This window comes from Muntiacus reevesi, chromosome 15, assembly GCF_963930625.1.
Source record: "Muntiacus reevesi chromosome 15, mMunRee1.1, whole genome shotgun sequence".
Lineage (NCBI taxonomy): Eukaryota > Metazoa > Chordata > Mammalia > Artiodactyla > Cervidae > Muntiacus > Muntiacus reevesi.
The window spans coordinates 11,705,728-11,718,439 of NC_089263.1; positions in this window are offsets into that span (position 1 = coordinate 11,705,728).

The following is a 12,712-nucleotide window of genomic DNA, read 5'->3' on the forward strand; positions in this document are numbered from 1 at the left end:
TAAACTCAAAATGGTTTAAAGATCTAAATGTAAGACCAGAAACTATAAAACTCCTAGAGGAGAACATAGGCAAAACACTCTCCGACATAAATCACAGCAGGATCCTCTATGACCCACCTCCCAGAATATTGGAAATAAAAGCAAAAACAAACAAACGGAACCTAATTAAACTGAAAAGCTTTTGCACAACAAAGGAAATGATAAGCAAGGTGAAAAGATAGCCTTCAGAATGGGAGAAAATAATAGCAAATGAAGAAACAGACAAAGGGTTAATCTCAAAAATATACAAGCAACTCCTGCAGCTCAATTCCAGAAAAATAAATGACCCAATCAAAAAATAGGCCAAAGAACTAAACAGACATTTCTCCAAAGAAGACATACAGATGGCTAACAAACACATGCAAAGATGTTCAACATCACTCATTATCAGAGAAATGCAAATCAAAATCACGATGAGGTACCTTTACACGCCAGTCAGGATGGCTACTATTCAAAAGTCTACAAGAAATAAATGCTGGAGAGGGAGTGGAGAAAAGGGAACACTCTTACACTGTTGGTGGGAATGCAAACTAGTACAGTCACTATGGAGAACAGTGTGGAGCTTCTTTAGAAACTGGAAACAGAACTGCCATATGACCCAGCAATCCCACTTCTGGGCATACACACCGAGGAAACCAGATCTGAAAGAGACACGTGCACCCTAATGTTCATCGCAGTGCTATTTATAATAGCCAGGACATGGAAGCAACCTAGATGCCCTTTAGCAGACAAATGGATAAGGAAGCTGTGGTACATATACCCCCATGGAATATTACTCAGCTGTTAAAAAGAATCCATTTGAATCAGTTCTAATGAGATTGATGAAACTGGAGCCCATTATACAGAGTGAAGGAAGCCAGAAAGATAAAGACCAATACAGTATACTAATACATATATATGGAATTTAGAAAGATGGTAATGATAACCCTATATGCAAAACAGAAAAAGAGACACGGATGTACAAAACAGACTTTTGGACTCTATTGGAGAAGTGAGGGTGGAATGTTTTGAGAGAACATCATCGAAACATGTATATTATCAAGGGTGAAACAGATCACCAGCCCAGGTTGGATGCATGAGACAAGTGCTCGGGGCTGGTGCACTGGGAAGACCCAGAGGGATCGGATGGGGAGGGAGGCGGGAGGGGGGATCAGGATGGGGAAGACATGTAAATCCATGTCTGATTCATGTCAATGTATGGCAAAACCCACTACAATATTGTAATGTAATTAGCCTCCAGCTAATAAAACTAAATGGAAAAAGAAAATTAAAGAATATGACCTCATTTATATTTGCAGCTCAATGGCACCCCACTCCAATATTCTCGCCTGGAAAATCACATGGACATGGACGGAGGAGTCTGGTGGGCTGCAGTCCATGGGGTTGCGAAGAGTCAGGCACGACTGAGCAACTTCACTTTCACTTTTCACTTTCATGCACTGGAGAAGCAATGGCAACCCACTCCAGTGTTCTTGCCTGGAGAATCCCAGGGACGACAGAGCCTAGTGGGCTGCTGTCTATGGGGCTGCACAGAGTCTCACATGACTTAGCAGCAGCAGCAACAGCAGTATATTTGCAGCTCAGTGAACTCATTCCAGGTGGCTTTCTTGGTGGAATGCTTGGTAATTTTTCTGAAGGAATTTTGGGAGTAGAAGGAGGCATAGTAGAAATGATGAAAGTATCTAGGCATAATAAAAACCTTAGTAATACTGAAGTTCTTAGAATTATGCCAGCTCCAAAAGTTATGACGATCTTCCAGGATGGCCTAAAATCTTCCAAAGAAGTTGAAATAATGGAATAACCCAATGATTACCACCAAAGTTTATAATATTGGTATACGTATATGATTTGAATTGTGCTACAGATGCAAAGGGTTGGACACAACTTTTGACTGGACAGCAACAACAATAGGATGTTGGTCTTCCCACCAGATCTCCCTGGTTCCTTTGATTCTATTGCTTGGACCCAAGTCTTCAGTGAGCTTTTGCTCTCAATAACCAACACCTGTAGCCTTTTTTTTTAACAGACTGCCTTTGGCAGGGTCTGGGAATTTCATTGCCTCTAAGCCAATGACTGATGAATTTGGGAGTTGGAAAGCCCCATGCCCTTTGCCTGGGGTCAAACGAGGGCTGAGGTGCAAATTGCACCCTAGAGATCTTCCTTGGGTAAACTGAACTGAATTTCTGTAAAACTTTGCCTGAAGCCATACCTTTATTTGGCTTCCTTCCCTTCTTTTTCCTGCTTTCATCACTTTCTCACAAGTTTACCCTTGGGCTTACTTCATTCATAAATCTCCTGTATGGTGCTCTCATAGAGTCATATTTGGGAGCTGTTAACTTAAGACACTTAAATGAATATACTCAGTAAATGACCAATTAAATTTGGAAGTCAAGCCTAACACCCTTAAACAAATAAAACTTCTCCTGAAAGAAAAACAACTCAGATAAATGAAGCTCAGAATAATACAACCAGCAAACATCTGGTCTTCTAATCAAGTAAGTTGAAGGACTTTAAAGATGATCCTTACAGCCTGCCCCAAAGCAGCAGAAACGTTTTAAAATTGATTTGCCATTGGGCTTTTTGAGTACGCTTTCTTACTAAGAATTATAAAATGTATAAACTTGTGATATGTGAAAAATATTTAAAACACCAATAAATGCACACTTTTTTCTTTACTAATGGCTTTGTTGGTTTCCTTGAATTGGTTGCTGTATGAGTTTGCTAGGGCTGTTGTAACAAAATGCCACTGAGTGGGTGACTTAAACAGCAGAAATTATAGTTTTTTCATAGTCCTGGAAGCTGGAAGTCCAAGACCAAGCTGTGGTTTGGTGTTTTCTAAGGTTTGGTGTTTCTCTAAGACTCCTCTCCTCAGCTTGCACGTGACGCCTTCTCACTGTGCCAGTGAGTCCTTGGTGTCTCTGCACGTGTCCACATTTCTTCTTCTAAGGACCTCAGTCAGATCGTATTAGACTCACCCTAACTGCTCCACTTCAACTTACTTTTTAAAAGGCCAGACATACTCACACTCTGAGGTACTGGGGGTTAGAACTTCAGCACAAGAATAAGGGGCACATTATAGTCTATAACCATTGCATATGGCATAAGAATTTCAAGTGTGAAATTCTTCTTATTCTACTTTGAATAAAAAACAGTTTAATCAGAGCAAAGCAAATATGATTCACTATCTACCTAGGTAAAACCAAGGTTTGGTTTAAGGCTGTGGAGTTATTTCAATTTGTTATTAAACATGCTTTTGTTAAAAGCATTTATTTTGATAATAAACAGTTGGGACCACTTGTGTAGAATTTGAGTGGGATTTAAATTACTTACTGGGAATACAGCCATCTTTTTTATAATTTTATGTTATGTAAGCCTTCCTAAAGAAATCAGGAATAGGCTGGCTTATAATTAAAATCTTACAGTGTGATTCTTTACTGTCTGATTCACCAGGGAAGCCCCGTGGTAAAGGGTATCATTTTATAATTATACAGTGGGGCTTATTTAATATCGTGTAATCTCTTCTCTGTTCTTATCCAAAACATAACTGAAGTTTTTTTTTTTTTTTTTTTAAGAAAGTAAGAAAGTTGGTGAAAGACAGTTGAAAGACTGTTGTAACCCTACACATGCAGGACGGATACCAGGCACTAAAATACTTACATTTTGAGTCACTCCAGATACCAAAGTGTGGGAGAAAGCAGCAAAGACATGGAGGAGTGAGCTGTAGTATAGGTAAGCCATCAATACTGCCTACAGTAGTAGCTCGGCTGGTAAGGAATCTGCCTGCAATGCAGGAGACCCCGGTGGGTTCCTGGGTCGGGAAGATGCTCTGGAGAAGGGATAGGCTACCCACTCTAGTATTCTTGGGCTTCCCTAGTGGCTCAGCTGGTAAAGAATGCACCTGCAGTGCAGGAGACCTGGTTCAATCCCTGGGTTGGGAAGATCTCCTGGAGAAGGGAATGACTACCCACTCTAGTATTCTGGTCTGGAGGACTCCATGGACTGTCTGAGGCCACCAAAAGTCGGACACGACTGAGCGACTTTCACATGTACACATCACAGACCTGTTGCAGAGAAAATGCCTAGAGCCATTACCCAGAACTTCCTTCCTCATTGTATCATGTAAACATTTCAACTAACTTCCTTATTTTTGTCTGTTTCCATCAAGATTGCATATGCATTTGTAATGTTGACTGAAAAAAAAAGTGCAACCTAAAAGTTTGAGAATGATGTTTTATTTGTTTTATTCCTCAGACGAAACTGAGGACATAAGTCTGGGACATTCTGAAGAGGTAAGCGTGGAGCCAGGATATATATAACAATTTTTGCAGCAAAAATCAGGTAGTCAGAATATCTTAACACATTAATCATAGAAAATTAGTCATCTCAAGTTAGTGAATTTGGTGCTTTCCTACGCATGGGAGGATACAATAGTCTGGACTCACTGAAATTATTCCTTTGATAGCACCTCAACTATCTGGGGCCCGTATCCTGTGTTTTTCCCATCGTGAATATCCCCAGAGTGTACCCTTGGGGGGTGGTACCACAGCTGATGGCGTGACAGCAGACATCCTGTTTCTGTCCTGAGTTCCTTCAGGGCTCACCATCAGGCCGCTGTAACGTGATAGCTTGATGGCTGCAACATCTTTTGTGTACTGATATGGCAGGGAACTATTTTATTTTTTTTACTCACAGTCATTATTTTGTGATTTTCAATATATCAGAATAAAATTGCTACAAAACCAAAACGAAAGGAATCGATATTAGCCAGGGGCCTTAGGACTGGAGTGTGATTAAAAAGGAGAGATTTTATTGACTTGGCCTGGGGAGTGAAACACTTTCAGTTGCACAAGGGTGAGTTGGTTTTAAGTTAGGCAGAGGCCTTTTGCCTTTGTGAGTTTTGTTTTGCTTTTGTTTTCCAGTTGCAGGTCTGGAGAGTGGTAAGATGATATGCGGTGGATGGTAGATGTGTTTCTCCTGTTTTGGCTACTCATGACTGTAAGAATCTTACATTTTGAGGGCATTTTTCACACTGGGTGTCCTGGTAGGACACTGAGCATGCCTCAGCTCTGACTGCCAAAGCAGAAGAGTCAAGTACCTTTAAAGTCCCGGCAATGAGGGAGGGAGGTGATGGGGGTTTAGGCAATAAGATACATGCCACCAGGTTTTTGAGTCACGGGACAAGAGCTGCGGGTTTCACAGTTTTGAGTTGTCAGGAAGTGTGGAAGGATGACCCCTGTGCTGTTAGTTTGAGAGTCCAGTGGCAGCCGCGCCAGTTGTGGCGGTCTGACCTAAGTTCATTCTGTGGTGTGAACTCACATGTCTTTTTTGAAACCCATCTTCCTTGGCTCAGCCCTTTTCTGAGCCTAACTATCTGGTCTTCCTGTGGATTTTGAGAGTTACCCCAACTCTTTCAAATACAGTGTAGTTTGCATAAGTTAGCTATTTTTTTGTTATGGGTTTTAGCAATATGTTTGGCTCATAAATTCTCCTTTAACATTTATCCTCACATCTTTCTTTCCTACAGTTGTTGTTACTGTTTAGCTGCTAAGTCATCTCTGACTCTCTATTGACCCCATGGACTGTAGCCCTCCAGACTCCTCTGTCCATGGGATTTCCCAGGCAAGAACAGAAGAGTAGGTTGCCATTTTCATAGTCAGACATGACTGAGCAACTAACCCTTTCACTTTCATTTTTCTGCCTCTTTGGCCTCATTCCTCTGTCTTAACCATTTCCTCATCCTTCCTGTTTACATCCATCTCAGGGCCTCTTCATTCTCCACAAACTTCCTTATTTATTGACTCGTATATCATCTAACGCACCTGTTCCAAATGTAATGACTTAGGCTAACTGCAGCTATATTCCAAGGCTCAGCCCAAGACTGGCTGTTCCTCTCACTCTCTAAACTCCATCTGAAACCATTCTGTCTCAACAAGATATCTTTATCTCTGGATCTAACCTCTCACCTGTGTATTTCACCATAGGTTCCATCCTTTCTACAAATATTCACTGTATCATTGTTACTCTAATCCATTTGTACTGAAGTCTCAGAAGCACCTTTGGTACATTCATAAAGCCCACCAATCTTCGCCTTCAACATTTCTCTTCTGTTCCTTCATTTTCATCTATCACTTCTTCTTTTGTTTTCATTTGACATTAGGATAATTTCTAAAATAATTATATCTTTTTTTTCTCCTGACCTTTGCTCTAACTTTTCTTCCTCAAGGCAATAAAGATTAATGATCAAAAATATAATGATCATGATAAGAATATTTAATAATTAGGTACAAATTTACCTTAAGATAAACTCTATCCTCAATATGTCAGCAAATTTGGAAAACTCAACAGTGGCTACAAGACTGGAAAAGGTCAGTTTTCATTCCAATCCCAAAGAAAGGCAATGCCAAAGAATGTTTAACCTACCACACAATTGCACTCATCTCACACGTTAGTAAAGTAACCCTCAAAATTCTCCAAGTCAGGCTTCAGCAATACATGAACCATGAACTCCCAGATGTTCAAGCTGGTTTTAGAAAAGGCAGAGGAACCAGAAACCAAATTGCCAACATTCACTGGATCATCAAAAAAGCAAGAGAGTTCCAGAAAATCATCTATTTCTTCTGTATTGACTATGCTAAAGCCTTTGACTATGTGGATCACAATAAACTGTGGAAAATTCTGAAGGAGATGGGAATACCAGGCCACCTGACCTGCCTCTTGAGAAACCTGTATGCAGGTCAGGAAGCAACAGTTATGGACATGGAACAACAGACTGGTTCCAAATAGGAAAAGGAGTATGTCAAGACTGTATACTGTCTCCCTGCCTATTTAACTTATATGTAGGGTACATCACGAGAAACGCTGGGCTGGATGAAGCACAAGCTGGAATCCAGATTTCCAGAAATATCAATAACCTCAGATATGCAGATGACACCACCCTTATGGCAGAAAGTGAAGAGGAACTAAAAAGCCTCTTGATGAAAGTGAAAGAGGAGAGTGAAAAAGTTGGCTTAAAGCTCAACAGTCAGAAAACTAATATCATGGCCTCTGGCCCCATCACTTCATGGGAAATAGATGGGGAGACAGTGGAAACAGTGTCAAACTTTATTTGGGGGGGGGCTCCAAAATCACTGCAGATGTGATTGCAGCCATGAAATTAAAAGACACTTACTTTTTGGAAAGAAAGTTATGACCAACCTAGATAGCATATTAAAAAGCAGAGACATCACTTTGTCAACAAAGATCTGTCTAGTCAAGGCTGTGGTTTTTCCAGTGGTCATGTATGGATGTGAGAGTTGGACTATAAGGAAAGCTGAGCACCAAAGAATTGATGTTTTTGAACTGTGGTGTTGGAGAAGACTCTTGAGTCCCTTGGACTGCAAGGAGATCTCACAAGTCCATCCAAAAGGAGATCAGTCCTGGGTGTTCACTGGAAGGACTGATGCTGAAGCTGAAACTCCAATACTTTGGCCACTTGATGCAGAGAGCTGACTCATTTGAAAAGACCCTGATGGTGGGAAAGATTGAGGGCAGGAGGAGAAGGGGATGGCAGAGGATGAGATGGTTGGATGGCCTCACTGACTCAATGGACATGAGTTTGAGTGAACTCTGGGAGTTGGTGATGGACAGGGAGGCCTGGCATGCTGTGGTTCATGGGATCACAAAGAGTCGGACACGACTGAGCGACTGAACTGAACTGAAACTCTATCTTTGTTCAAGTTATCATTATGTTATTTCAGCATGAATTACTTTGTGGGAAGCTTATTACTAAGCATCAAGCATGAATAGATTATCTCATTGATACTACTGAGCACAGTAGAGGGATTTTGGGGAAGATAAGGAGGTCAACATTTTGACTTTAGAGGACTTTGTCTTATTGCGAGTCAATGGATAAGATAGTCCACCATAGCTATGAAATTGGATTTTAGAACTGGAAAGGACCTTAAAGGTTATTTAGATTAGTTTCCTCAATAAGTAAGAAAAACAAAACCAAAAACAAGGTAGTCATTTGTTAAAAACAGAGCTAATATTGAACTCCGCACCACTTGCCTCCCATTCCTTTATTTTTATTGTTAAAATTGTGGTTAAAAAACACACATCATAATATGAACCATGTTGTCTATTTTTTGTCTGCTTCACTTTTTAAAATTTTTGTTTCTTTTGTTTCTTTTTAATTGAATGAAAGATTCTTTAAATTCTATAGTAACTTACAATTTTTAAGTGTCAGCATAATTTTTACAATCCCATAATAACCCTTCTTTTCCCCTTCCCCTTGTTTTGCCCCCCTCTCCCTCGCCTCACGGGTAACCACTAGTGTGTTCTCTATGTCTGTGAGTCTGCTTTTTTCATTTTATTCACTAGTTGCTTGTATATTTCAGATCCCACATACAAGTGATATCTGTTTCATATCCTGATAGCTGTCTTTCTCCGCCTGACTTATTTCACTTAGTATAATGTCCTCCAAGTCTATCCGTGTTGCTGAAAATGCAAAATGTCATTCTTTTCCCATTCAGTCTGAGTAGTCTGTGTATATATATCACATTTTTTTCCACCTATTCATCTGTTGATGAACACTGAGGTTGATTCCATACCTTGGGAATTGTAAGTACTGCTATAAACATTGAAGCACACGTATCTTTTCAAATTAGTGTTTTTTTGTTTCTTTCGGTTATCTACGCAGGAGTGGAATTCTTGCATCAAAGAGTAGTTCTATTTTTAATTTTTTGAGAAACCTCCATACTGTTTTCCACATTGACTGCCCCAATTCCCATTCTCATCAACAATGTATGAGGATTCCCTCTCCTCCACCTCCTACCAACATTTGTTGTTTGTGCTCTTTTTGATGATAGCCGTTCTGACTGGTACGAGGTGGTATCTTGTTTGATTTGCACTTCACTGATGATTAGTGTTACTGAACACCTTTTCACATGCCTGTTGTCCATCTGTATTTCCTCTTTGGAAAAGTGTTATTCAATTCTGCCCATTTTTTAGTTGAGTTGTTTGTTTTCTGGTGTTTTTGGTATTGAGTTATGTGGCCTGTTTATATATGTTGGATATTAATCCTTTATTCACCAAATCATTTGCAAATATTTTTCCCATTCAGTAGGTTTTTTTTCCTTTGCAGTGCAAAATCTTTTAAGTTTAATTAGATTCCATTTGTTTATTTTTGTTTTTGTGTCCTTTACGTTAGGAGATGAATAAAAAAAAAGATATCGCTGTGATTTATGTCCAAGAGCGTTCCGCTTATGGTTTTCCTCTAGCTTTACAGTATCTAGTGTTACATTTAGGTCTTTAACCCATTTTTAACTTATTTTTGTACATGGTGTTAGAGAATGTTCTAGTTTCACTCTTCTACATGTAGCTGTCCAATTTTTTCCAGCACTCCTGGGGCTGAAAAGAAAGACTGTCTTTTCTCCATTCTATATTCTCACTTCCTTTGTTGTATACTAATTGACCATAACTGTGTTGGTTTATTTCTGGGTTATTTCTGTTCCATTGATCTGCGTATCTCTTTTTTGCCAGCACCACATCATTTTGATTATTGTCTCTTTGCAGTGCAGCCTAAAGTCAGGGAGAGAGTGATTCTTACAACTCTGTTCTCTCTCAAGCTTGTTGTGGGTATTTGGGGTTTTTTTGTATTTCCATACAAATTTTAAAATTCTTTCCTCTAGTTCTGTGAAAAATGCCATTTGCATATTGATAAGGATTGCATTAGTCTGTAGATTGCTTGGGCTTCCCAGGTCAAGAACCTGCCTGCCAATGCAGGAGAAATATGCTTTGAGTAATATGGTCATTTTAACAATATCAATTCTTCCAACCCAAGATCACAGTATTTCTTTCCATGTTTGTGTCATCAAGTTCTTTCATCAGTGTCTTATAGTTTGCTGAGTAGTGATATTTTGCCTCTTTAGGCAGGTTTATTCCTAGGTATTCTATTCTTTTCCAGTCAATGGTACCTGGAATTGTTTGTTTATTTTCTTTTTCGGCTAGTGTTGTTAATGTATAGAAATGCAGCAGATTTCTGTATATTAATTTTGTATCCTGCAACTTTACCAAATTCATTGATGAGCTCTAGTAGTTTCTGGTGTTGTCTCTAAGATTTTCCATGTATAGTATCATGTCATCTGCAAACTGTGACTGTTTTATTTCTTCCTTTTAAAATTGAATTCCTTTTATTTGTTTTCAATCTCTGATTGCTGTGGCTAGGACTTCCAGAACTATTGCATAAAAATGGTGAGAGTTGACATCCCTATCTTATTCCTGATCTTAAAAGAAATGCTTTCAGCTTTTCACCATTGAGCTTGATGTTAGCTGGGGGTTTTTGGATATGGCCTTTATTATGTTATGTTCCCTCTATGCCCACTTTCTTGAGTCCTTTTTTAAATCATAAATAAATGTTGAACTTTATCAAAAGCTTTCTCTGCATTTATTGAGATGCTCATATGGTTTTTATTCTTCAATTCATTGATATAATATATCAAATTATTTTATTTGTGGATGTTGAAAAATTTTTGCATCCCTGGGATAAATTCTGCTTGATCTTAGTGTGTGATCCTTTTAAGGTATTGTTGCATGCAGTTGGCTAGTCTTTTGTTGAGGATTTTTGGATCTATGTTCATCAATGATATTGGCCTGTAATTTCCTTTTTGTGGTATCATTGTCTGGTTTTGGTATCCAGATGATGCAAATCTCATGGAATGAGTTCAGAAGTGTCCCCCCCCCTTTTTTTTGGGGGGGGGGGGTGAGACTAATTTTAGAAGGATAAAGATGAACTCTTCTCTAAGTGTTTGGTAGAATTCACCTGTGAAGCCATCTGCTCCTGGCCTTTTGGTTTTGGGGAGTTTTAAAAAATTACTGATTCAGTTTCAATACTGGTTATTGAACTGTTCATATTTTCTATTTTTGGTTTGATTTTTGAAGACTGTACTTTTCCAGCAACTTGTCCATTTTATTGGCATACGGTTGCTCATTCATGTGTGTGTGCTAAGTTGCTTCAGCCATGTCTGATTCTGTGCAACCCTATGACTGCAGCCTGCTAGACTCCTCTGTTCATGGATTCTCCAGGCAAGAATACTGGAGTGGATTGCCATGTCCTCCTCCAGGGGATCTTCCAGATCCAGGGATTGAACCCATGTCTCTTATGTCTGCCTGAATTGGCAGGCAGGTTCTTTACTACTAACTCTACCTGGGAAGCCCATAGTTGTTTACAGCAGTCTCTTATCCTCCTTTGTGCCGGGCTGGATGAAGCACAGGCTGGAGTCAAGATTGACAGGAGAAATATCAATAACCTCAGATACACAGATGATGCCACCCTTATGGCAGAAAGTGAAGAAGAGCTAAAGAGCCTCTTGATGAAAGTGAAAGAGGAGAGTGAAAAAGTTGGTTTAAAGCTCAACATTCAGAAAACTAAGATCATGGAATCTGGTCCCATCACTTCATGACAAATAGATGGGGAAACACTGGAAACAGAGACAGACTTTATTTTTTGGGGCTCCAAAATCACTGCAGATGGTGACTGCAGCCATGAAATTAAAAGATGCTTGCTCCTTGAAAGAAAAGCTATGACTAACCTAGACAACATTTTAAAAAGCAGAGACATTACTTTATCAACAAAGCTCCGTCTAGTCAAACTATGAGACATTTTCTCTAGCTATTTTCCTATAATGTGATATTGATCACAAGACCAAATTAAGTTAGAAAAAAAATCAACTAAAGTGAGTTTATTGTTTGTCTGTGAGCATGGCTGTATGGACGAAATGGGAGCCAGAATCTAATCAGAAAAAAGAGGGAGGGATTCATTTACTCATAAATGTATAGATTTATTTAAAGTAAACCTCTAAGGTTTTCAAATTTTCAATTTCAAATTTTATTTCAAATTTATTTCAAATTTTATTATGCATCACCTGATGGGTTTGTTAAAACACAGATTTTTATCACTCTTCTATCCACCTTTCTGATTCTATAGTTTGGTGTTGAATGTTCATTTCAAAGAAAATGAGAGTAATGTTGAAGCTGATGTTCATAAGACCACAGTTTGAGAGCTACTGCCATGACTGATTTCAAGGAGCCTTAAAAGATACTGATGCATTTGCACAAGTTAAATATAACTTCCCCAGGGAATATCAGTTCTGGTATATTTTAGAAAAGAGGCATTCAGTTATTCATACAAGAAATACCAGTTGAATATTCATATACCCATAGCCCTATGCTCGGTGCTTGGGTACAGATATAATTAAGACAGGGAGAAATACTACCACCATGATACCTAATGAAATGACCAGCTACCAATGAACATACGCACGGCGAGTTGCTAAGGGCTGTATGTGGAGGCGATGAGGTTTAAGTGGGAAAGGCTTCACTGAGGACCTGGACCTGAAGGATGAGCATACTCTATGGGCAGAGAATAGGAGTAAGAACATTTCAAGAAGAGACCTGGGTCTGGGGGTGGACACTGTGTTTCCATAGGTGTACTCAGGTAACTGGAGCCTGGCATGGGTGGATAGTAAGGAAATTGGCAGGGGGCGGGGGGCTTCCCATGTGACTCAGCTGGTAAAGAATCTGCCTGCAATGCAGGAGACCTGGGTTCGATCCCTGGGTTGGGAAGATCCACTGGAGAAGGGAGTGGCTGCCCACTCCAGTATTCTTGCCTGGAGAATACAGTCCATGGGGTTGTAAA